Source organism: Camelina sativa, chromosome 19 (genome assembly GCF_030686135.1).
Source record: "Camelina sativa cultivar CO46 ecotype springtype chromosome 19, ASM3068613v1".
NCBI classification, from domain to species: Eukaryota; Viridiplantae; Streptophyta; class Magnoliopsida; order Brassicales; family Brassicaceae; genus Camelina; species Camelina sativa.
The window spans coordinates 22,067,731-22,094,112 of NC_141898.1; positions in this window are offsets into that span (position 1 = coordinate 22,067,731).

The following is a 26,382-nucleotide window of genomic DNA, read 5'->3' on the forward strand; positions in this document are numbered from 1 at the left end:
GGATTGTCACATATTTTGACCCTAGAAAGAGTAATAAAGCTGTTTACTGCTTACAATCAATGTTATCTCAGTTTTAGCCTGTTTTCTCGGTTTAAGCATGTTTTGGGATAAAACGGGTTTAAGTGTTGTCTAAACACTCCAAATTTATCTCGAACTCTTACAATTAGTCAAATGCATTGGATTGCCACACATTCTGACCCTATAAACAGTAACTAAGCTGTTTACTGCTTAGAATCAACTTTTTCTCAGTTTTAGCCTGTTTCGGGACAAAATGGGTATAAGTGGTGTCTAAACACTCCAAATTCAACCCGAACTCTTATAATTAGTCAAAAGTTGGAATGTTACATATTTTGTTCCTAGAAAGAGTAACATAGCTGTTTACTGCTTCGAATCAATGTTTTCTCTCGGTTTTAGCCTGTATTCTTGGTTTAAGCCTGTTTCGGGATAAAACGGGTTTAAGTGTTACCTAAACACTCTAAATTCATCCGAACTTTTACAATTAGTCAAATGCATTGGATTGTCACACATTATGACCCTAGAAACAGTAACAAAGTGGTTTACTGATTTCAATCAATGTTTTCTCAGTTTTAGCCTGTTTCGGACAAAATGGGTAAAAGTGGTGTCTAAACACTCCAAATTCATCCCGAACTCTTATAATTAGTCGAATGCTTTGGATTGTTACAAATTTTGACCCTAGAAAGAGTAACATAGCTGTTTACTGCTTCCAATCAATGTTTTCTCTCGGTGTTAGCCTGTTTTCTCGGTTTAAGCCTCTTTTGGGATAAAACGGGTCAAAGTGTTGTCTAAACACTCCAAATTCATCCCCAACTCTTACATTTAGTCAAATGCATTGGACTGTCACAAATTCTGACCCTAGAAACAGTAACAAAACTGTTTACTGCTTAGAATCAATGTTTTCTCGGTTTAAACCTGTTTTGGGATAAAACGGGTTTAAGTGATGTCTAAACACTCCAAATTCATCCCAAACTCTTACAATTAGTCAAATGCATTGGATTGTCACACATTCTGACCTTAGAATAAGTAACTAAGCTGTTTACTGCTTACAATCAATGTTTTCTCGGTTTTAGCCTGTTTCGAGACAAAATGGGTATAATTGGTGTCTAAACACTCCAAATTAAACCTGAACTCTTATAATTAGTCAAACGCATTGGATTGTTACAAATTTTGACCCTAGAAAGAGTAACATAGCTGTTTACTGCTTGCAATCAATGTTTTCTCTCAGTGTTAGCCTGTTTTCTCGGTTTAAGCCTCTTTTGGGATAAAACGGGTCAAAGTGTTGTCTAAACACTCCAAATTCATCCTGAACTCTTACAATTAGTCAAATGCATTGGATTGTCACACATTCTGACCCTAGAAACAGTAACAAAGCTGTTTACTGCTTACAATCAATGTTTTCTCGGTTTTAGCCTGTTTTCTCGGTTTAAGCATGTTTTGGGATAAAACGGGTTTAAGTGTTGTCTAAACACTCCAAATTTATCTCGAACTCTTACAATTAGTCAAATGCATTGGATTGCCACACATTCTGACCCTATAAACAGTAACAAAGCCGTTTACTGCTTAGAATCAACGTTTTCTCAGTTTTAGCCTGTTTCGGGACAAAATGGGTATAAGTGGTGTCTAAACACTCCAAATTCAACCCGAACTCTTATAATTAGTCAAAAGTTGGAATGTTACATATTTTGTCCCTAGAAAGAGTAACATAGCTGTTTACTGCTTCGAATCAATGTTTTCTCTCGGGTTTAGCCCGTTTTCTTGGGTTAAGCCTGTTTCGGGATAAAACGGGTTTAAGTGTTGTCTAAACACTCCAAATTCATCCCGAACTTTTACAATTAGTCAAATGCATTGGATTGTCACACATTATGACCCTAGAAACAGTAACAAAGCTGTTTACTGATTCGAATCAATGTTTTCTCGGTTTTAGCCTGTTTCGGACAAAATGGGTAAAAGTGGTGTCTAAACACTCCAAATTCAACCCGAACTCTTATAATTAGTCAAATGCATTGGATTGTTACAAATTTTGACCCTAGAAAGAGTAACATAGCTGTTTACTGCTTCCAATCAATGTTTTCTCTCGGTGTTAGCCTGTTTTCTCGGTTTAAGCCTCTTTTGGGATAAAACGGGTCAAAGTGTTGTCTAAACACTCCAAATTCATCCCCAACTCTTACATTTAGTCAAATGCATTGGACTGTCACAAATTCTGACCCTAGAAACAGTAACAAAACTGTTTACTGCTTAGAATCAATGTTTTCTCGGTTTAAACCTGTTTTGGGATAAAACGGGTTTAAGTGTTGTCTAATCACTCCAAATTCATCCCAAACTCTTACAATTAGTCAAATGCATTGGATTGTCACACATTCTGACCTTAGAATAAGTAACTAAGCTGCTTACTGCTTACAATCAATGTTTTCTCGGTTTTAGCCTGTTTCGGGACAAAATGGGTATAATTGGTGTCTAAACACTCCAAATTAAACCTGAACTCTTATAATTAGTCAAACGCATTGGATTGTTACAAATTTTGACCCTAGAAAGAGTAACATAGCTGTTTACTGCTTGCAATCAATGTTTTCTCTCAGTGTTAGCCTGTTTTCTCGGTTTAAGCCTCTTTTGGGATAAAACGGGTCAAAGTGTTGTCTAAACACTCCAAATTCATCCTGAACTCTTACAATTAGTCAAATGCATTGGATTGTCACACATTCTGACCCTAGAAACAGTAACAAAGCTGTTTACTGCTTACAATCAAAGTTTTCTCGGTTTTAGCTTGTTTTCTCGGTTTAAGCATGTTTTGGGATAAAACGGGTTTAAGTGTTGTCTAAACACTCCAAATTTATCTCGAACTCTTACAATTAGTCAAATGCATTGGATTTCCACACATTCTGACCCTATAAACAGTAACAAAGCTGTTTACTGCTTAGAATCAACGTTTTCTCAGTTTTAGCCTGTTTCGGGACAAAATGGGTATAAGTGGTGTCTAAACACTCCAAATTCAACCCGAACTCTTATAATTAGTCAAAAGTTGGAATGTTACATAATTTGTCCCTAGAAAGAGTAACATAGCTGTTTACTGCTTCGAATCAATGTTTTCTCTCGGGTTTAGCCCGTTTTCTTGGGTTAAGCCTGTTTCGGGATAAAACGGGTTTAAGTGTTGTCTAAACACTCCAAATTCATCCCGAACTTTTACAATTAGTCAAATGCATTGGATTGTCACACATTATGACCCTAGAAACAGTAACAAAGCTGTTTACTAATTCGAATCAATGTTTTCTCGGTTTTAGCCTGTTTCGGACAAAATGGGTAAAAGTGGTGTCTAAACACTCCAAATTCAACCCGAACTCTTATAATTAGTCAAATGCATTGGATTGTTACAAATTTTGACCCTAGAAAGAGTAACATAGCTGTTTACTGCTTCCAATCAATGTTTTCTCTCGGTGTTAGCCTGTTTTCTCGGTTTAAGCCTCTTTTGGGATAAAACGGGTCAAAGTGTTGTCTAAACACTCCAAATTCATCCCCAACTCTTACATTTAGTCAAATGCATTGGACTGTCACAAATTCTGACCCTAGAAACAGTAACAAAACTGTTTACTGCTTAGAATCAATGTTTTCTCGGTTTAAACCTGTTTTGGGATAAAACGGGTTTAAGTGTTGTCTAATCACTCCAAATTCATCCCAAACTCTTACAATTAGTCAAATGCATTGGATTGTCACACATTCTGACCTTAGAATAAGTAACTAAGCTGCTTACTGCTTACAATCAATGTTTTCTCGGTTTTAGCCTGTTTCGGGACAAAATGGGTATAATTGGTGTCTAAACACTCCAAATTAAACCTGAACTCTTATAATTAGTCAAACGCATTGGATTGTTACAAATTTTGACCCTAGAAAGAGTAACATAGCTGTTTACTGCTTGCAATCAATGTTTTCTCTCAGTGTTAGCCTGTTTTCTCGGTTTAAGCCTCTTTTGGGATAAAACGGGTCAAAGTGTTGTCTAAACACTCCAAATTCATCCTGAACTCTTACAATTAGTCAAATGCATTGGATTGTCACACATTCTGACCCTAGAAACAGTAACAAAGCTGTTTACTGCTTACAATCAATGTTTTCTCGGTTTTAGCTTGTTTTCTCGGTTTAAGCATGTTTTGGGATAAAACGGGTTTAAGTGTTGTCTAAACACTCCAAATTTATCTCGAACTCTTACAATTAGTCAAATGCATTGGATTTCCACACATTCTGACCCTATAAACAGTAACAAAGCTGTTTACTGCTTAGAATCAACGTTTTCTCAGTTTTAGCCTGTTTCGGGACAAAATGGGTATAAGTGGTGTCTAAACACTCCAAATTCAACCCGAACTCTTATAATTAGTCAAAAGTTGGAATGTTACATAATTTGTCCCTAGAAAGAGTAACATAGCTGTTTACTGCTTCGAATCAATGTTTTCTCTCGGGTTTAGCCCGTTTTCTTGGGTTAAGCCTGTTTCGGGATAAAACGGGTTTAAGTGTTGTCTAAACACTCCAAATTCATCCCGAACTTTTACAATTAGTCAAATGCATTGGATTGTCACACATTATGACCCTAGAAACAGTAACAAAGCTGTTTACTGATTCGAATCAATGTTTTCTCGGTTTTAGCCTGTTTCGGACAAAATGGGTAAAAGTGGTGTCTAAACACTCCAAATTCAACCCAAACTCTTATAATTAGTCAAATGCATTGGATTGTTACAAATTTTGACCCTAGAAAGAGTAACATAGCTGTTTACTGCTTCCAATCAATGTTTTCTCTCGGTGTTAGCCTGTTTTCTCGGTTTAAGCCTCTTTTGGGATAAAACGGGTCAAAGTGTTGTCTAAACACTCCAAATTCATCCCCAACTCTTACATTTAGTCAAATGCATTGGACTGTCACAAATTCTGACCCTAGAAACAGTAACAAAACTGTTTACTGCTTAGAATCAATGTTTTCTCGGTTTAAACCTGTTTTGGGATAAAACGGGTTTAAGTGTTGTCTAATCACTCCAAATTCATCCCAAACTCTTACAATTAGTCAAATGCATTGGATTGTCACACATTCTGACCTTAGAATAAGTAACTAAGCTGCTTACTGCTTACAATCAATGTTTTCTCGGTTTTAGCCTGTTTCGGGACAAAATGGGTATAATTGGTGTCTAAACACTCCAAATTAAACCTGAACTCTTATAATTAGTCAAACGCATTGGATTGTTACAAATTTTGACCCTAGAAAGAGTAACATAGCTGTTTACTGCTTGCAATCAATGTTTTCTCTCAGTGTTAGCCTGTTTTCTCGGTTTAAGCCTCTTTTGGGATAAAACGGGTCAAAGTGTTGTCTAAACACTCCAAATTCATCCTGAACTCTTACAATTAGTCAAATGCATTGGATTGTCACACATTCTGACCCTAGAAACAGTAACAAAGCTGTTTACTGCTTACAATCAATGTTTTCTCGGTTTTAGCTTGTTTTCTCGGTTTAAGCATGTTTTGGGATAAAACGGGTTTAAGTGTTGTCTAAACACTCCAAATTTATCTCGAACTCTTACAATTAGTCAAATGCATTGGATTTCCACACATTCTGACCCTATAAACAGTAACAAAGCTGTTTACTGCTTAGAATCAACGTTTTCTCAGTTTTAGCCTGTTTCGGGACAAAATGGGTATAAGTGGTGTCTAAAAACTCCAAATTCAACCCGAACTCTTATAATTAGTCAAAAGTTGGAATGTTACATAATTTGTCCCTAGAAAGAGTAACATAGCTGTTTACTGCTTCGAATCAATGTTTTTTCTCGGGTTTAGCCCGTTTTCTTGGGTTAAGCCTGTTTCGGGATAAAACGGGTTTAAGTGTTGTCTAAACACTCTAAATTCATCCCGAACTTTTACAATTAGTCAAATGCATTGGATTGTCACACATTATGACCCTAAAAACAGTAACAAAGCTGTTTACTGATTCCAATCAATGTTTTCTCGGTTTTAGCCTGTTTTGGACAAAATGGGTAAAAGTGGTGTCTAAACACTCCAAATTCAACCCGAACTCTTATAATTAGTCAAATGCATTGGATTGTTACAAATTTTGACCCTAGAAAGAGTAACATAGCTGTTTACTGCTTCCAATCAATGTTTTCTCTCGGTGTTAGCCTGTTTTCTCGGTTTAAGCCTCTTTTGGGATACAACGTGTCAAAGTGTTGTCTAAACACTCCAAATTCATACCCAACTCTTACATTTAGTCAAATGCATTGGACTGTCACAAATTCTGACCCTAGAAACAGTAACAAAACTGTTTACTGCTTAGAATCAATGTTTTCTCGCTTTAAACCTGTTTTGGGATAAAACGGGTTTAAGTGTTGTCTAAACACTCCAAATGCATCCCAAACTCTTACAATTAGTCAAATGCATTGGATTGTCACACATTCTGACCCTAGAAACAGTAACAAAGCTGTTTACTACTTACAATCAATGTTTTCTCGGTTTTAGCCTGTTTTCTCGGTTTAAGCATGTTTTGGGATAAAACGGGTTTAAGTGTTGTCTAAACACTCCAAATTTATCTCGAACTCTTACAATTAGTCAAATGCATTGGATTGCCACACATTCTGACCCTATAAACAGTAACTAAGCTGTTTACTGCTTAGAATCAACGTTTTCTCAGGTTTAGCCTGTTTCGGGACAAAATGGGTATAAGTGGTGTCTAAACACTCCAAATTCAACCCGAACTCTTATAATTAGTCAAAATTTGGAATGTTTCATATTTTGTCCCTAGAAAGAGTAAGATAGCTGTTTACTGCTTCGAATCAATGTTTTCTCTCGGTTTTAGCCTGTTTTCTTGGTTTAAGCCTGTTTCGGGATAAAACGGGTTTAAGTGTTACCGAAACACTCCAAATTCATCCCGAACTTTTACAATTAGTCAAATGCATTGGATTGTCACACATTATGACCCTAGAAACAGTAACAAAGCGGCTTACTGATTCGAATCAATTTTTTCTCAGTTTTAGCCTGTTTCGGACAAAATGGGTAAAAGTGGTGTCTAAACACTCCAAATTCATCCCGAACTCTTATAATTAGTCGAATGCATTGGATTGTTACAAATTTTGACCCTAGAAAGAGTAACATAGCTGTTTACTGCTTCCAATCAATGTTTTCTCTCGGTGTTAGCCTGTTTTTTCGGTTTAAGCCTCTCTTGGGATAAAACGGGTCAAAGTGTTGTCTAAACACTCCAAATTCATCCCCAACTCTTACATTTAGTCAAATGCATTGGACTGTCACAAATTCTGACCCTAGAAACAGTAACAAAACTGTTTACTGCTTAGAATCAATGTTTTCTCGATTTAAACCTGTTTTGGGATAAAACGGGTTTAAGTGTTGTCTAAACACTCCAAATTCATCCCAAACTCTTACAATTAGTCAAATGCATTGGATTGTCACACATTCTGACCCTAGAATCAGTAACTAAGCTGTTTACTGCTTACAATCAATGTTTTCTCGGTTTTAGCCTTTTTCGGGCCAAAATGGGTATAAGTGGTGTCTAAACACTCCAAATTAAACCTGAACTATTATAATTAGTCAAATGCATTGGATTGTTACAAATTTTGACCCTAGAAAGAGTAACATAGCTGTTTACTGCTTGCAATCAATGTTTTCTCTCAGTGTTAGCCTGTTTTCTCGGTTTAAGCCTGTTTTGGGATAAAACGGGTCAAAGTGTTGTCTAAACACTCCAAATTCATCCTGAACTCTTAAAATTAGTCAAATGCATTGGATTATCACACATTCTGACCCTAGAAACAGTAACAAAGCTGTTTACTGATTCGAATCAATGTTTTCTCGGTTTTAGCCTGTTTCGGACAAAATGGGTAAAAGTGGTGTCTAAACACTCCAAATTCAACCCGAACTCTTATAATTAGTCAAATGCATTGGATTGTTACATATTTTGACCCTAGAAAGAGTAACAAAGCTGTTTACTGCTTACAATCAATGTTTTCTCGGTTTTAGCCTGTTTTCTCGGTTTAAGCATGTTTTGGGATAAAACGGGTTTAAGTGTTGTCTAAACACTCCAAATTTATCTCGAACACTTACAATTAGTCAAATGCATTGGACTGTCACAAATTCTGACCCTAGAAACAGTAAAAAAACCATTTACTGCTTAGAATCAATGTTTTCTCGGTTTAAACCTGTTTTGGGATAAAACGGGTTTAAGTGTTGTCTAATCACTCCAAATTCATCCCAAACTATTACAATTAGTCAAATGCATTGGATTGTCACACATTCTGACCCTAGAATCAGTAAATAAGCTGTTTACTGCTTACAATCAATGTTTTCTCGGTTTTAGCCTGTTTTGGAACAAAATGGGTATAAGTGGTGTCTAAACACTCCAAATTAAACCTGAACTCTTATAATTAGTCAAATGCATTGGATTGTTACAAATTTTGACCCTAGAAATAGTAACATAGCTGTTTACTGCTTGCAATCAATGTTTTCTCTCAGTGTTAGCCTGTTTTCTCGGTTTAAACCTGTTTTGGGATAAAACGGGTTTAAGTGTTGTCTAAACACTCCAAATTCATCCCAAACTCTTACAATTAGTCAAATGCATTGGATTGTCACACATTCTGACCCTAGAAACAGTAACAAAGCTGTTTACTGCTTACAATCAATGTTTTCTCGGTTTTAGCCTGTTTTCTCGGTTTAAGCATGTTTTGGGATAAAACGGGTTTAAGTGTTGTCTAAACACTCCAAATTTATCTCGAACTCTTACAATTAGTCAAATGCATTGGATTGCCACACATTCTGACCCTATAAACAGTAACTAAGCTGTTTACTGCTTAGAATCAACGTTTTCTCAGGTTTAGCCTGTTTCGGGACAAAATGGGTATAAGTGGTGTCTAAACACTCCAAATTCAACCCGAACTCTTATAATTAGTCAAAATTTGGAATGTTTCATATTTTGTCCCTAGAAAGAGTAAGATATCTGTTTACTGCTTCGAATCAATGTTTTCTCTCGGTTTTAGCCTGTTTCTTGGTTTAAGCCTGTTTCGGGATAAAACGGGTTTAAGTGTTACCTAAACACTCCAAATTCATCCCGAACTTTTACAATTAGTCAAATGCATTGGATTGTCACACATTATGACCCTAGAAACAGTAACAAAGCTGTTTACTGATTCGAATCAGTGTTTTCTCGGTTTTAGCCTGTTTCGGACAAAATGGGTAAAAGTGGTGTCTAAACACTCCAAATTCAACCCGAACTCTTATAATTAGTCAAATGCATTGGATTGTTACATATTTTGACCCTAGAAAGAGTAACATAGCTGTTTACTGCTTCCAATCAATGTTTTCTCTCGGTGTTAGCCTGTTTTCTCGGTTTAAGCCTCTTTTGGGATAAAACGGGTCAAAGTGTTGTCTAAACACTCCAAATTCATCCCCAACTCTTACATTTAGTCAAATGCATTGGACTGTCACAAATTCTGACCCTAGAAACACTAACAAAACTGTTTACTGCTTAGAATCAATGTTTTCTCGGTTTAAACCTGTTTTGGGATAAAACGGGTTTAAGTGTTGTCTAAACACTCCAAATTCATCCCAAACTCTTACAATTAGTCAAATGCATTGGATTGTCACACATTCTGACCCTAGAAACAGTAACAAAGCTGTTTACTGCTTACAATCAATGTTTTCTCGGTTTTAGCCTGTTTTCTCGGTTTAAGCATGTTTTGGGATAAAACGGGTTTAAGTGTTGTCTAAACACTCCAAATTTATCTCGAACTATTACAATTAGTCAAATGCATTGGATTGCCACACATTGTGACCCTATAAACAGTAACAAAGCCGTTTACTGCTTAGAATCAACGTTTTCTCAGTTTTAGCCTGTTTCGGGACAAAATGGGTATAAGTGGTGTCTAAACACTCCAAATTCAACCCGAACTCTTATAATTAGTCAAAAGTTGAAATGTTACATATTAAGTCCCTAGAAAGAGTAACATAGCTGTTTACTGCTTCGAATCAATGTTTTCTCTCGGGTTTAGCCCGTTTTCTTGGGTTAAGCCTGTTTCGGGATAAAACGGGTTTAAGTGTTGTCTAAACACTCCAAATTCATCCCGAACTTTTACAATAAGTCAAATGCATTGGATTGTCACACATTATGACCCTAGAAACAGTAACAAAGCTGTTTACTGACTCGAATCAATGTTTTCTCGGTTTTAGCCTGTTTCGGACAAAATGGGTAAAAGTGGTGTCTAAACACTCCAAATTCAACCCGAACTCTTATAATTAGTCAAATGCATTGGATTGTTACAAATTTTGACCCTAGAAAGAGTAACATAGCTGTTTACTGCTTCCAATCAATGTTTTCTCTCGGTGTTAGCCTGTTTTTTCGGTTTAAGCCTCTCTTGGGATAAAACGGGTCAAAGTGTTGTCTAAACACTCCAAATTCATCCCCAACTCTTACATTTAGTCAAATGCATTGGACTGTCACAAATTCTGACCCTAGAAACAGTAACAAAACTGTTTACTGCTTAGAATCAATGTTTTCTCGGTTTAAACCTGTTTTGGGATAAAACGGGTTTAAGTGTTGTCTAATCACTCCAAATTCATCCCAAACTCTTACAATTAGTCAAATGCATTGGATTGTCACACATTCTGACCCTAGAATCAGTAACTAAGCTGTTTACTGCTTACAATCAATGTTTTCTCGGTTTTAGCCTGTTTCGGAACAAAATGGGTATAAGTGGTGTCTAAACACTCCAAATTAAACCTGAACTCTTATAATTAGTCAAATGCATTGGATTGTTACAAATTTTGACCCTAGAAATAGTAACATAGCTATTTACTGCTTGCAATCAATGTTTTCTCTCAGTGTTAGCCTGTTTTCTCGGTTTAAGCCTCTTTTGGGATAAAACGGGTCAAAGTGTTGTCTAAACACTCCAAATTCATCCTGAACTCTTACAATTAGTCAAATGCATTGGATTGTCAACATTCTGACCCTAGAAACAGTAACAAAGCTGTTTACTGCTTACAATCAATGTTTTCTCGGTTTTAGCCTGTTTTCTCGGTTTAAGCATGTTTTGGGATAAAACGGGTTTAAGTGTTGTCTAAACACTCCAAATTTATCTCGAACTCTTACAATTAGTCAAATGCATTGGATTGCCACACATTCTGACCCTATAAACAGTAACAAAGCCGTTTACTGCTTAGAATCAACGTTTTCTCAGTTTTAGCCTGTTTCGGGACAAAATGGGTATAAGTGGTGTCTAAACACTCCAAATTCAACCCGAACTCTTATAATTAGTCAAAAGTTGGAATGTTACATATTTTCTCCCTAGAAAGAGTAACATAGCTGTTTACTGCTTCGAATCAATGTTTTCTCTCGGGTTTAGCCCGTTTTCTTGGGTTAAGCCTGTTTCGGGATACAACGGGTTTAAGTGTTGTCTAAACACTCCAAATTCATCCCGAACTTTTACAATTAGTCAAATGCATTGGATTGTCACACATTATGACCCTAGAAACAGTAACAAAGCTGTTTACTGATTCGAATCAATGTTTTCTCGGTTTTAGCCTTTTTCGGACAAAATGGGTAAAAGTGGTGTCTAAACACTCCAAATTCAACCCGAACTCTTATAATTAGTCAAATGCATTGGATTGTTACAAATTTTGACCCTAGAAAGAGTAACATAGCTGTTTACTGCTTCCAATCAATGTTTTCTCTCGGTGTTAGCCTGTTTTCTCGGTTTAAGCCTCTTTTGGGATAAAACGGGTCAAAGTGTTGTCTAAACACTCCAAATTCATCCCCAACTCTTACATTTAGTCAAATGCATTGGACTGTCACAAATTATGACCCTAGAAACAGTAACAAAACTGTTTACTGCTTAGAATCAATGTTTTCTCGGTTTAAACCTGTTTTGGGATAAAACGGGTTTAAGTGTTGTCTAATCACTCCAAATTCATCCCAAACTATTACAATTAGTCAAATGCATTGGATTGTCACACATTCTGACCCTAGAATCAGTAAATAAGCTGTTTACTGCTTACAATCAATGTTTTCTCGGTTTTAGCCTGTTTCGGAACAAAATGGGTATAAGTGGTGTCTAAACACTCCAAATTAAACCTGAACTCTTATAATTAGTCAAATGCATTGGATTGTTACAAATTTTGACCCTAGAAATAGTAACATAGCTGTTTACTGCTTGCAATCAATGTTTTCTCTCAGTGTTAGCCTGTTTTCTCGGTTTAAGCCTCTTTTGGGATAAAACGGGTCAAAGTGTTGTCTAAACACTCCAAATTCATCCTGAACTCTTACAATTAGTCAAATGCATTGGATTGTCACACATTCTGACCCTAGAAACAGTAACAAAGCTGTTTACTGCTTACAATCAATGTTTTCTCGGTTTTAGCCTGTTTTCTCGGTTTAAGCATGTTTTGGGATAAAACGGGTTTAAGTGATGTCTAAACACTCCAAATTCATCCCAAACTCTTACAATTAGTCAAATGAATTGGATTGCCACACATTCTGACCCTATAAACAGTAACAAAGCCGTTTACTGCTTAGAATCAACGTTTTCTCAGTTTTAGCCTATTTCGGGACAAAATGGGTATAAGTGGTGCTAAACACTCCAATTACAACCCGAACTCTTATAATTAGTCAAAAGTTGGAATGTTACATATTTTGTCCCTAGAAAGAGTAACATAGCTGTTTACTGCTTCGAATCAATGTTTTCTCTCGGGGTTAGCCCGTTTTCTTGGGTTAAGCCTGTTTCGGGATACAACGGGTTTAAGTGTTACCTAAACACTCCAAATTCATCCCGAACTTTTACAATTAGTCAAATGCATTGGATTGTCACACATTATGACCCTAGAAACAGTAACAAAGCTGTTTACTGATTCGAATCAGTGTTTTCTCGGTTTTAGCCTGTTTCGGACAAAATGGGTAAAAGTGGTGTCTAAACACTCCAAATTCAACCCGAACTCTTATAATTAGTCAAATGCATTGGATTGTTACAAATTTTGACCCTAAAAAGAGTAACATAGCTGTTTACTGCTTCCAATCAATGTTTTCTCTCGGTGTTAGCCTGTTTTCTCGGTTTAAGCCTCTTTTGGGATAAAACGGGTCAAAGTGTTGTCTAAACACTCCAAATTCATCCCCAACTCTTACATTTAGTCAAATGCATTGGACTGTCACAAATTCTGACCCTAGAAACACTAACAAAACTGTTTACTGCTTAGAATCAATGTTTTCTCGGTTTAAACCTGTTTTGGGATAAAACGGGTTTAAGTGTTGTCTAAACACTCCAAATTCATCCCAAACTCTTACAATTAGTCAAATGCATTGGATTGTCACACATGAAAGTTTTAAATTGGAGAGATTTGAGAGTAACTAAGAGTAGAGATCGGATAGAGAAGGGAAGAGTGTAGGCGCATGGAGAGAATTGTAGAAAGAGATATTTTCTCTTCTTACTTCATTTAGAACATAGTTACAACCTTATTATAGCCATATACAAAAGAATATTCTCCTAAGATACTATACACAATTACAAATGGAGATAGTGACATCTCCTTAACTAAACATGTGATCTCCCTTTGACTCTCCACTTGCGCAACTCGTCCAACGGCTCACATGGGGAAGGTTCTCGAATTCTTATGACCGTTGGAGGCTCTTATTGATGGACCGGACTTGACATTCGTTGGTTGTACGGACGGCCCACTCCGTTGGTTGTACGGACGTCCGTACGGCCGTACGGACGGTGGTGTGCCATTTCATACTCCCCCTCAAGCTTGACTAAGGTGATCAAGCTTGAACAAATGGGCACCCACCTCATTAAAAAAACCTTAGTATAGAAAACCTCTTGGGAAAAACTATACACAAGGGAAAAAGAGTGTAGGTGCCGAGATGGAATCTTACGGCCGAGTGAGGTCTATGAGGCCGAGCTTCGAGTGAATGTGTTCACACACTTGTGGACTTGCTGCTTTGGTGAGAATGTCAGCTAGTTGATCTTTGCTTTCGGTATGACACGGTAGGACGACACCAAGCTTGATTTGTTCTCGAACTTTATGGCAATCCACTTCAATATGTTTGGTTCTCTCATGAAACACTGAATTGGTTGCTATATGGATAGCGGCTTCATTATCACAATGCATTGTGATAGGCTTTGTTGATTCAATTCCAAGATCCTTGAGGAGAGCCTTCAACCACATCAGTTCCGTTGTTAGTTTCCTCATGGCTCTGTATTCGGACTCCGCACTTGAAAGTGATACGACCTTTTGCTTCTTACTCTTCCAAGTGACCAAGTTACCACCAAGGAACGTGCAGTAGCCTGTAGTTGAGCGGCGGTCTTCTCGATCTCCAGCATAGTCAGCATCGCAATAGCCTACTAGTTCGGTGTCCTTGTTGCGCCCCATCCAAATACCTTGTCCCGGCGAGCCTTTGATGTACTTGAGGATTCTTGTCACCATGTTCCAATGGTGAAGCGTTGGGTTCTTCATATGCTGGCTAGCCTGGTTCACAGCAAAGCAAATATCAGGTCGTGTGATGGTTAAGTAGATAAGCTTACCTACTAGGCGCCGGTAGAGGCTAACGTCCTTGAACGGAGCCGTATCCAGCTCCCCCTGTCCTCCGGCCTTGTAGTTCTCTTCAAGGGGTGTGAACACCGCTTTTGATCCTAATTTTCCTGTTTCACTTAAAAGATCAAGAGCATACTTTCTTTGTGATAAGAATAAACCCTCATTAGACCTATATACTTCTATCCCAAGAAAATACTTAAGTTCTCCAAGATCCTTAATGTCAAAGACCGATTTAAGAAAGTCTTTAGTATCTTTAATGCCTACCTTGTCACTTCCAGTTATGATGATATCATCAACATATACTAGAATGACTACAATACCTTTGTCACTTGATAGTGTGAAGAGGGTATGATCAGCCTCTGATTTGTGGAAGCCTTTCCCAAGTAATGTGGTGCTTAGTTTGTGGTACCATGCTCTTGGTGACTGTTTCAGGCCATAAATAGCCTTGTTGAGTTTAAAGACTTTTCCCGGACCGATGGTGTCTTCTAAGCCGGGTGGTGGTCGCATGTAAACTTCATCTTCAAGCTCGCCTTGTAAGAACGCATTCTTGACGTCCATTTGCCAGAGTTCCCAGTCCAAGTTAGTGGCCAATGAGAGAACAACTCGAACCGTGTGAAGTTTGGCCACCGGAGCAAACGTATCAAGATAATCCTCCCCGTACGTTTGCGTGAACCCGCGGGCGACAAGGCGGGCCTTATGGCGTTCTATCTCCCCGTCACTCCTATACTTAATGGTAAAAATCCACCGTGAAGTGACGGCCTTCTTCCCTTTTGGTAAGTCAGATTCATCCCATGTATGATTTTTCTCCATGGCCGTTGTCTCCGCATGTACCGCGTCACGCCATACTTGATGGTCTTTAGCCTCATCGTACGTTTGGGGAACCCAATTCTTGTCAAGTTGGCCAAGAAAGACTTGATGGTCCATAGGGAAATGTGCTAGAGAACATACGGCCTGAATCGGGTGCGCGACGGCCATGTTGTTGTAGTACACTCGAGTGTTCGTCCAGTTGTTGGGGTGAAACTTGATGCGCTGACTTCGTCGGAGAGGAACGATAGGCCCAGCATCGGACTCAGCACTGACTGGAACTTCCGGTTCCGTGAACGGTACTGTGTCCGTGTCCGTGTCCATGGTACCGTGTCCGTGTCCGTGTCCGTGTCCGTGTCCGTGTCCGTGTCCGTGTCCGTGTCCGTGTCCGTGTTCGTGTCCGTGTCCATGTCCATGGTCTTCCATAGATGTTTCTGGTGCATTTGGCTCGACAGGAACAGGATCAGTAGATGGGACAGAAGGTTCAGTTGGCTCGGCAGGATCATTGGCGGCCCTATCGTTTTCAATGCCTAGCCGCTCAAGGATGACACGTAGGTTCCGCGTCCGATCCGATGTGGTGGTTGATAGGTTACGTAGTTCATCCCAGTTTGGCTCGTCATAGAATCCTTTTGTCTCCACAAACTTGACATCACGAGATATGAGAACTCTCCTTGTCTCCGGATCATAGCACTTATAGCCCTTTTGTGTTGTGGAGTAGCCGATAAACATGCTCTTAACACTCTTGGCATCGAGTTTGTCTCGTAGTTCACCTGGTCGCAACACATAACAAACACAACCAAACACCCTTAGATGATCAAATGTAGGTTTAGCCTTGTTTAATACCTCAAATGGGGATACGTCATTAAGGATCTTCGTTGGTGTGCGATTAATAAGGTAACAGGCCGCAAGGACAGCATCACCCCAAAAGCGCTTTGGAACCCTTGTATGGAACATCATAGACCTTGCAACCTCCATGAGATGCCTATTCTTCCTCTCAGCCACTCCATTTTGTTGTGGTGTGTATGGGCAACTAGTTTGGTGAAGAATTCCATGTTTGGCTAGATGTTGTTTAAAGGCATGACTTGTGTACTCTCCACCATTATCTGATCTCAAAATTTTAATCTTTGCATGATAGTGGTTAGTAACATAATTTTGGAAATTAGTAAAGGCCTCAAGAACTCTATCCTTAGAAGGGAGTAAGGTCAACCAAGTATATTTCGATTTTTCATCAATAAAAATAACAAAATACTTTTGATTTTCTCTAGAAAGGCAAGGAGATGTCCAAACATCAGAATGGACTAAATCAAAACAGTTTTCATACATAGTAATAGATTTAGGAAAAACAGCTTTGCAATGTTTACCAAGAATACAAGCCTCACATTCATCATTTTTAAAAGAAATATTAGGAAACATCAAGGTTAAGGCTCTAGTGTGAGGATGTCCTAATCTAGCATGAAGAATAGAGTCATTAGGTTTAACAACAACCGATTTAAAACAGGATGCAGAAGTAGAAGATAGATTCAAGTCCTCAAGCACATAGAGATCATCCTTAGAACCTCCTTGTCCAAGAACTTTACTGGTTTCAATATCCTGAAAATGAACCTTGTTAGGACTAAATATTGCATAACAATTCAAATCAGTGGTAGCTCTCTTAACGGATAGTAAATTTGATGTGAAAGTTGGCATATAAAAAGCCTTAGTTACTTTGTCAAACAATTTCAAATTTCCTACACCTTTAACTGGTACCTTCTCGCCATTAGCTATAACAACATTACCCTTTGCCGGTGTAATATCACTTATTAATCTAGAATCACTAATCATGTGATGAGATGCACCAGAATCAACAATAAGAGGTTTAGTCTTGTTTAGGGCGAGAAAAGATTTACCGGAGGCCTCCTTGAGGGCTTTGATGAGCGCATCAAGGTCGGACTTCCTCACCAGCTCGGAGGACGCCGTGAGTGCAGTAGCTTGTTGGGCTGGTTCGGTTGTTGTTTCTCCCACTACAGCGGCTTGATGGGCTCTTGATGGTCCTCCACGGTTTGGCCCTCCACGGCGAAGGTGTGGGTGAAGAATCCAGCAGCGGCTCTTGAAGTGACCCACTTTCTTACAATGTTCACATACTGGTGGATTCTTGTCGTCCGGTTTGTAGTATCCTCGGTTGGCCGATGCCATTTCCACCTTGTTGGCAGTTATTAACTCCCCTTTTCCTCCGAATAGCCCCATGGAACCATGTTCCTTTTGAATTTGGTTACATACGTCGTCTAGGCTAGGAAGCTTGTCAGATCGTAGGATATGCTTGATAAGGTCGTTGTAGGAGGGGTTCAACGTCAAGAGTAAGCCGAACACTTTATCTTGTTCACGCCTTTCGTTCAAGATGGCTGGATCTACGGTCGCCGGCCGGAGCATCTCTAGTTCAGCCCAAAGTGACCTAAACTTTCCAAAATGTTTAGTGAACTCCATGTCTTCTTGGTTGAGATTGTTGATGGCTCTCTTAATCTCGAAGATCCGGTTCACGTTAGTAACATTTCCAAAGACATTCTTAAGAGTGTCCCATAAGTCCTTTGCAGTTTCGCAATAGGAGTAAGCTTCAAGGATGGGGGCATCTAGGGAGTTTTGAATGATGGCTAGGACTCCTTGGTCTTCTTGAAACCACTTGTTCCTTTCGTCTGCGACAAGATCCTTGTCGTCTTTGGTGGCCTCGCCACTTGGAGCCTCACTCGCTTCAACATGGGACCAAAGTCCTCGGCCGCATAGGGCTGTCTTCGTGGTTCTAGCCCACAGTAAGTAGTTCTCTCCCTTGAGAGTAACCGGAACAATCATAGTTTTGGTGTTTTCCATGATGAACTCGGTGGTTTAGGTGTTTACCCAACGGTTAAAAGAAATTTTTGGGAACAAAGAGATTTGAAAGCACAAGATAGAGAGAATGCGGAAGATTGTGATGGAGATGAAGTCAAAGAACAGGAACAATCTGCTCTGATACCATGAAAGTTTTAAATTGGAGAGATTTGAGAGTAACTAAGAGTAGAGATCGGATAGAGAAGGGAAGAGTGTAGGCGCATGGAGAGAATTGTAGAAAGAGATATTTTCTCTTCTTACTTCATTTAGAACATAGTTACAACCTTATTATAGCCATATACAAAAGAATATTCTCCTAAGATACTATACACAATTACAAATGGAGATAGTGACATCTCCTTAACTAAACATGTGATCTCCCTTTGACTCTCCACTTGCGCAACTCGTCCAACGGCTCACATGGGGAAGGTTCTCGAATTCTTATGACCGTTGGAGGCTCTTATTGATGGACCGGACTTGACATTCGTTGGTTGTACGGACGGCCCACTCCGTTGGTTGTACGGACGTCCGTACGGCCGTACGGACGGTGGTGTGCCATTTCATAACACATTCTGACCCTAGAAACAGTAACAAAGCTGTTTACTGCTTACAATCAATGTTTTCTCGGTTTTAGCCTGTTTTCTCGGTTTAAGCATGTTTTGGGATAAAACGGGTTTAAGTGTTGTCTAAACACTCCAAATTTATCTCGAACTATTACAATTAGTCAAATGCATTGGATTGCCACACATTCTGACCCTATAAACAGTAACAAAGCCGTTTACTGCTTAGAATCAACGTTTTCTCAGTTTTAGCCTGTTTCGGGACAAAATGGGTATAAGTGGTGTCTAAACACTCCAAATTCAACCCGAACTCTTATAATTAGTCAAAAGTTGAAATGTTACATATTAAGTCCCTAGAAAGAGTAACATAGCTGTTTACTGCTTCGAATCAATGTTTTCTCTCGGGTTTAGCCCGTTTTCTTGGGTTAAGCCTGTTTCGGGATAAAACGGGTTTAAGTGTTGTCTAAACACTCCAAATTCATCCCGAACTTTTACAATAAGTCAAATGCATTGGATTGTCACACATTATGACCCTAGAAACAGTAACAAAGCTGTTTACTGACTCGAATCAATGTTTTCTCGGTTTTAGCCTGTTTCGGACAAAATGGGTAAAAGTGGTGTCTAAACACTCCAAATTCAACCCGAACTCTTATAATTAGTCAAATGCATTGGATTGTTACAAATTTTGACCCTAGAAAGAGTAACATAGCTGTTTACTGCTTCCAATCAATGTTTTCTCTCGGTGTTAGCCTGTTTTCTCGGTTTAAGCCTCTTTTGGGATAAAACGGGTCAAAGTGTTGTCTAAACACTCCAAATTCATCCCCAACTCTTACATTTAGTCAAATGCATTGGACTGTCACAAATTCTGACCCTCGAAACAGTAAAAAAACTGTTTACTGCTTAGAATCAATGTTTTCTCGGTTTAAACCTGTTTTGGGATAAAACGGGTTTAAGTGTTGTCTAAACACTCCAAATTCATCCCAAACTCTTACAATTAGTCAAATGCATTGGATTGTCACACATTCTGACCCTAGAATCAGTAACTAAGCTGTTTACTGCTTACAATCAATGTTTTCTCGGTTTTAGCCTGTTTCGGGACAAAATGGGTATAAGTGGTGTCTAAACACTCCAAATTAAACCTGAACTCTTATAATTAGTCAAATGCATTGGATTGTTACAAATTTTGACCCTAGAAAGAGTAACATAGCTGTTTACTGCTTGCAATCAATGTTTTCTCTCAGTGTTAGCCTGTTTTCTCGGTTTAAGCCTCTTTTGGGATAAAACGGGTCAAAGTTTTGTCTAAACACTCCAAATTCATCCTGAACTCTTACAATTAGTCAAATGCATTGGATTGTCACACATTCTGACCCTAGAAACAGTAACAAAGCTGTTTACTGCTTACAATCAATGTTTTCTCGGTTTTAGCCTGTTTTCTCGGTTTAAGCATGTTTTGGGATAAAACGGGTTTAAGTATTGTCTAAACACTCCAAATTTATCTCGAACTCTTACAATTAGTCAAATGCATTGGATTGCCACACATTCTGACCCTATAAACAGTAACAAAGCCGTTTACTGCTTAGAATCAACGTTTTCTCAGTTTTAGCCTGTTTCGGGACAAAATGGGTATAAGTGGTGTCTAAACACTCCAAATTCAACCCGAACTCTTATAATTAGTCAAAAGTTGGAATGTTACATATTTTGTCCCTAGAAAGCGTAACATCGCTGTTTACTGCTTCGAATCAATGTTTTCTCTCGGTTTTAGCCTGTTTTCTTGGTTTAAGCCTGTTTCGGGATAAAACGGGTTTAAGTGTTACCTAAACACTCCAAATTCATCCCGAACTTTTACAATTAGTCAAATGCATTGGATTGTCACACATTATGACCCTAGAAACAGTAACAAAGCTGTTTACTGATTCGAATCAGTGTTTTCTCGGTTTTAGCCTGTTTCGGACAAAATGGGTAAAAGTGGTGTCTAAACACTCCAAATTCAACCCGAACTCTTATAATTAGTCAAATGCATTGGATTGTTACAAATTTTGACCCTAGAAAGAGTAACATAGCTGTTTACTGCTTCCAATCAATGTTTTCTCTCGGTGTTAGCCTGTTTTCTCGGTTTAAGCCTCTTTTGGGATAAAACGGGTCAAAGTGTTGTCTAAACACTCCAAATTCATCCCCAACTCTTACATTTAGTCAAATGCATTGGACTGTCACAAATTCTGACCCTAGAAACACTAACAAAACTGTTTACTGCTTAGAATCAATGTTTTCTCGGTTTAAACCTGTTTTGGGATAAAACGGGTTTAAGTGTTGTCTAAACACTCCAAATTCATCCCAAACTCTTACAATTAGTCAAATGCATTGGATTGTCACACATTCTGACCCTAGAAACAGTAACAAAGCTGTTTACTGCTTACAATCAATGTTTTCTCGGTTTTAGCCTGTTTTCTCGGTTTAAGCATGTTTTGGGATAAAACGGGTTTAAGTGTTGTCTAAACACTCCAAATACATCCCAAACTCTTACAATTAGTCAAATGCATTGGATTGTCACACATTCTGACCCTAGAAACAGTAACAAAGCTGTTTACTGCTTACAATCAATGTTTTCTCGGTTTTAGCCTGTTTTCTCGGTTTAAGCATGTTTTGGGATAAAACGGGTTTAAGTGTTGTCTAAACACTCCAAATTTATCTCGAACTCTTACAATTAGTCAAATGCATTGGATTGCCACACATTCTGACCCTATAAACAGTAACAAAGCCGTTTACTGCTTAGAATCAACGTTTTCTCAGTTTTAGCCTGTTTCGGGACAAAATGGGTATAAGTGGTGTCTAAACACTCCAAATTCAACCCGAACTCTTATAATTAGTCAAAAGTTGGAATGTTACATATTTTGTCCCTAGAAAGCGTAACATCGCTGTTTACTGCTTCGAATCAATGTTTTCTCTCGGTTTTAGCCTGTTTTCTTGGTTTAAGCCTGTTTCGGGATAAAACGGGTTTAAGTGTTACCTAAACACTCCAAATTCATCCCGAACTTTTACAATTAGTCAAATGCATTGGATTGTCACACATTATGACCCTAGAAACAGTAACAAAGCTGTTTACTGATTCGAATCAGTGTTTTCTCGGTTTTAGCCTGTTTCGGACAAAATGGGTAAAAGTGGTGTCTAAACACTCCAAATTCAACCCGAACTCTTATAATTAGTCAAATGCATTGGATTGTTACAAATTTTGACCCTAGAAAGAGTAACATAGCTGTTTACTGCTTCCAATCAATGTTTTCTCTCGGTGTTAGCCTGTTTTCTCGGTTTAAGCCTCTTTTGGGATAAAACGGGTCAAAGTGTTGTCTAAACACTCCAAATTCATCCCCAACTCTTACATTTAGTCAAATGCATTGGACTGTCACAAATTCTGACCCTAGAAACACTAACAAAACTGTTTACTGCTTAGAATCAATGTTTTCTCGGTTTAAACCTGTTTTGGGATAAAACGGGTTTAAGTGTTGTCTAAACACTCCAAATTCATCCCAAACTCTTACAATTAGTCAAATGCATTGGATTGTCACACATTCTGACCCTAGAAACAGTAACAAAGCTGTTTACTGCTTACAATCAATGTTTTCTCGGTTTTAGCCTGTTTTCTCGGTTTAAGCATGTTTTGGGATAAAACGGGTTTAAGTGTTGTCTAAACACTCCAAATACATCCCAAACTCTTACAATTAGTCAAATGCATTGGATTGTCACACATTCTGACCCTAGAAACAGTAACAAAGCTGTTTACTGCTTACAATCAATGTTTTCTCGGTTTTAGCCTGTTTTCTCGGTTTAAGCATGTTTTGGGATAAAACGGGTTTAAGTGTTGTCTAAACACTCCAAATTTATCTCGAACTCTTACAATTAGTCAAATGCATTGGATTGCCACACATTCTGACCCTATAAACAGTAACAAAGCCGTTTACTGCTTAGAATCAACGTTTTCTCAGTTTTAGCCTGTTTCGGGACAAAATGGGTATAAGTGGTGTCTAAACACTCCAAATTCAACCCGAACTCTTATAATTAGTCAAAAGTTGGAATGTTACATATTTTCTCCCTAGAAAGAGTAACATAGCTGTTTACTGCTTCGAATCAATGTTTTCTCTCGGGTTTAGCCCGTTTTCTTGGGTTAAGCCTGTTTCGGGATACAACGGGTTTAAGTGTTGTCTAAACACTCCAAATTCATCCCGAACTTTTACAATTAGTCAAATGCATTGGATTGTCACACATTATGACCCTAGAAACAGTAACAAAGCTGTTTACTGATTCGAATCAATGTTTTCTCGGTTTTAGCCTTTTTCGGACAAAATGGGTAAAAGTGGTGTCTAAACACTCCAAATTCAACCCGAACTCTTATAATTAGTCAAATGCATTGGATTGTTACAAATTTTGACCCTAGAAAGAGTAACATAGCTGTTTACTGCTTCCAATCAATGTTTTCTCTCGGTGTTAGCCTGTTTTCTCGGTTTAAGCCTCTTTTGGGATAAAACGGGTCAAAGTGTTGTCTAAACACTCCAAATTCATCCCCAACTCTTACATTTAGTCAAATGCATTGGACTGTCACAAATTATGACCCTAGAAACAGTAACAAAACTGTTTACTGCTTAGAATCAATGTTTTCTCGGTTTAAACCTGTTTTGGGATAAAACGGGTTTAAGTGTTGTCTAATCACTCCAAATTCATCCCAAACTATTACAATTAGTCAAATGCATTGGATTGTCACACATTCTGACCCTAGAATCAGTAAATAAGCTGTTTACTGCTTACAATCAATGTTTTCTCGGTTTTAGCCTGTTTCGGAACAAAATGGGTATAAGTGGTGTCTAAACACTCCAAATTAAACCTGAACTCTTATAATTAGTCAAATGCATTGGATTGTTACAAATTTTGACCCTAGAAATAGTAACATAGCTGTTTACTGCTTGCAATCAATGTTTTCTCTCAGTGTTAGCCTGTTTTCTCGGTTTAAGCCTCTTTTGGGATAAAACGGGTCAAAGTGTTGTCTAAACACTCCAAATTCATCCTGAACTCTTACAATTAGTCAAATGCATTGGATTGTCACACATTCTGACCCTAGAAACAGTAACAAAGCTGTTTACTGCTTACAATCAATGTTTTCTCGGTTTTAGCCTGTTTTCTCGGTTTAAGCATGTTTTGGGATAAAACGGGTTTAAGTGTTGTCTAAACACTCCAAATTTATCTCGAACTCTTACAATTAGTCAAATGCATTGGATTGCCACACATTCTGACCCTATAAACAGTAACAAAGCCGTTTACTGCTTAGAATCAACGTTTTCTCAGTTTTAGCCTGTTTCGGGACAAAATGGGTATAAGTGGTGTCTAAACACTCCAAATTCAACCCGAACTCTTATAATTAGTCAAAAGTTGGAATGTTACATATTTTCTCCCTAGAAAGAGTAACATAGCTGTTTACTGCTTCGAATCAATGTTTTCTCTCGGGTTTAGCCCGTTTTCTTGGGTTAAGCCTGTTTCGGGATACAACGGGTTTAAGTGTTGTCTAAACACTCCAAATTCATCCCGAACTTTTACAATTAGTCAAATGCATTGGATTGTCACACATTATGACCCTAGAAACAGTAACAAAGCTGTTTACTGATTCGAATCAATGTTTTCTCGGTTTTAGCCTTTTTCGGACAAAATGGGTAAAAGTGGTGTCTAAACACTCCAAATTCAACCCGAACTCTTATAATTAGTCAAATGCATTGGATTGTTACAAATTTTGACCCTAGAAAGAGTAACATAGCTGTTTACTGCTTCCAATCAATGTTTTCTCTCGGTGTTAGCCTGTTTTCTCGGTTTAAGCCTCTTTTGGGATAAAACGGGTCAAAGTGTTGTCTAAACACTCCAAATTCATCCCCAACTCTTACATTTAGTCAAATGCATTGGACTGTCACAAATTATGACCCTAGAAACAGTAACAAAACTGTTTACTGCTTAGAATCAATGTTTTCTCGGTTTAAACCTGTTTTGGGATAAAACGGGTTTAAGTGTTGTCTAATCACTCCAAATTCATCCCAAACTATTACAATTAGTCAAATGCATTGGATTGTCACACATTCTGACCCTAGAATCAGTAAATAAGCTGTTTACTGCTTACAATCAATGTTTTCTCGGTTTTAGCCTGTTTCGGAACAAAATGGGTATAAGTGGTGTCTAAACACTCCAAATTAAACCTGAACTCTTATAATTAGTCAAATGCATTGGATTGTTACAAATTTTGACCCTAGAAATAGTAACATAGCTGTTTACTGCTTGCAATCAATGTTTTCTCTCAGTGTTAGCCTGTTTTCTCGGTTTAAGCCTCTTTTGGGATAAAACGGGTCAAAGTGTTGTCTAAACACTCCAAATTCATCCTGAACTCTTACAATTAGTCAAATGCATTGGATTGTCACACATTCTGACCCTAGAAACAGTAACAAAGCTGTTTACTGCTTACAATCAATGTTTTCTCGGTTTTAGCCTGTTTTCTCGGTTTAAGCATGTTTTGGGATAAAACGGGTTTAAGTGTTGTCTAAACACTCCAAATTTATCTCGAACTCTTACAATTAGTCAAATGCATTGGATTGCCACACATTCTGACCCTATAAACAGTAACAAAGCCGTTTACTGCTTAGAATCAACGTTTTCTCAGTTTTAGCCTGTTTCGGGACAAAATGGGTATAAGTGGTGTCTAAACACTCCAAATTCAACCCGAACTCTTATAATTAGTCAAAAGTTGGAATGTTACATATTTTGTCCCTAGAAAGCGTAACATCGCTGTTTACTGCTTCGAATCAATGTTTTCTCTCGGTTTTAGCCTGTTTTCTTGGTTTAAGCCTGTTTCGGGATAAAACGGGTTTAAGTGTTACCTAAACACTCCAAATTCATCCCGAACTTTTACAATTAGTCAAATGCATTGGATTGTCACACATTATGACCCTAGAAACAGTAACAAAGCTGTTTACTGATTCGAATCAGTGTTTTCTCGGTTTTAGCCTGTTTCGGACAAAATGGGTAAAAGTGGTGTCTAAACACTCCAAATTCAACCCGAACTCTTATAATTAGTCAAATGCATTGGATTGTTACAAATTTTGACCCTAGAAAGAGTAACATAGCTGTTTACTGCTTCCAATCAATGTTTTCTCTCGGTGTTAGCCTGTTTTCTCGGTTTAAGCCTCTTTTGGGATAAAACGGGTCAAAGTGTTGTCTAAACACTCCAAATTCATCCCCAACTCTTACATTTAGTCAAATGCATTGGACTGTCACAAATTCTGACCCTAGAAACACTAACAAAACTGTTTACTGCTTAGAATCAATGTTTTCTCGGTTTAAACCTGTTTTGGGATAAAACGGGTTTAAGTGTTGTCTAAACACTCCAAATTCATCCCAAACTCTTACAATTAGTCAAATGCATTGGATTGTCACACATTCTGACCCTAGAAACAGTAACAAAGCTGTTTACTGCTTACAATCAATGTTTTCTCGGTTTTAGCCTGTTTTCTCGGTTTAAGCATGTTTTGGGATAAAACGGGTTTAAGTGTTGTCTAAACACTCCAAATTTATCTCGAACTATTACAATTAGTCAAATGCATTGGATTGCCAC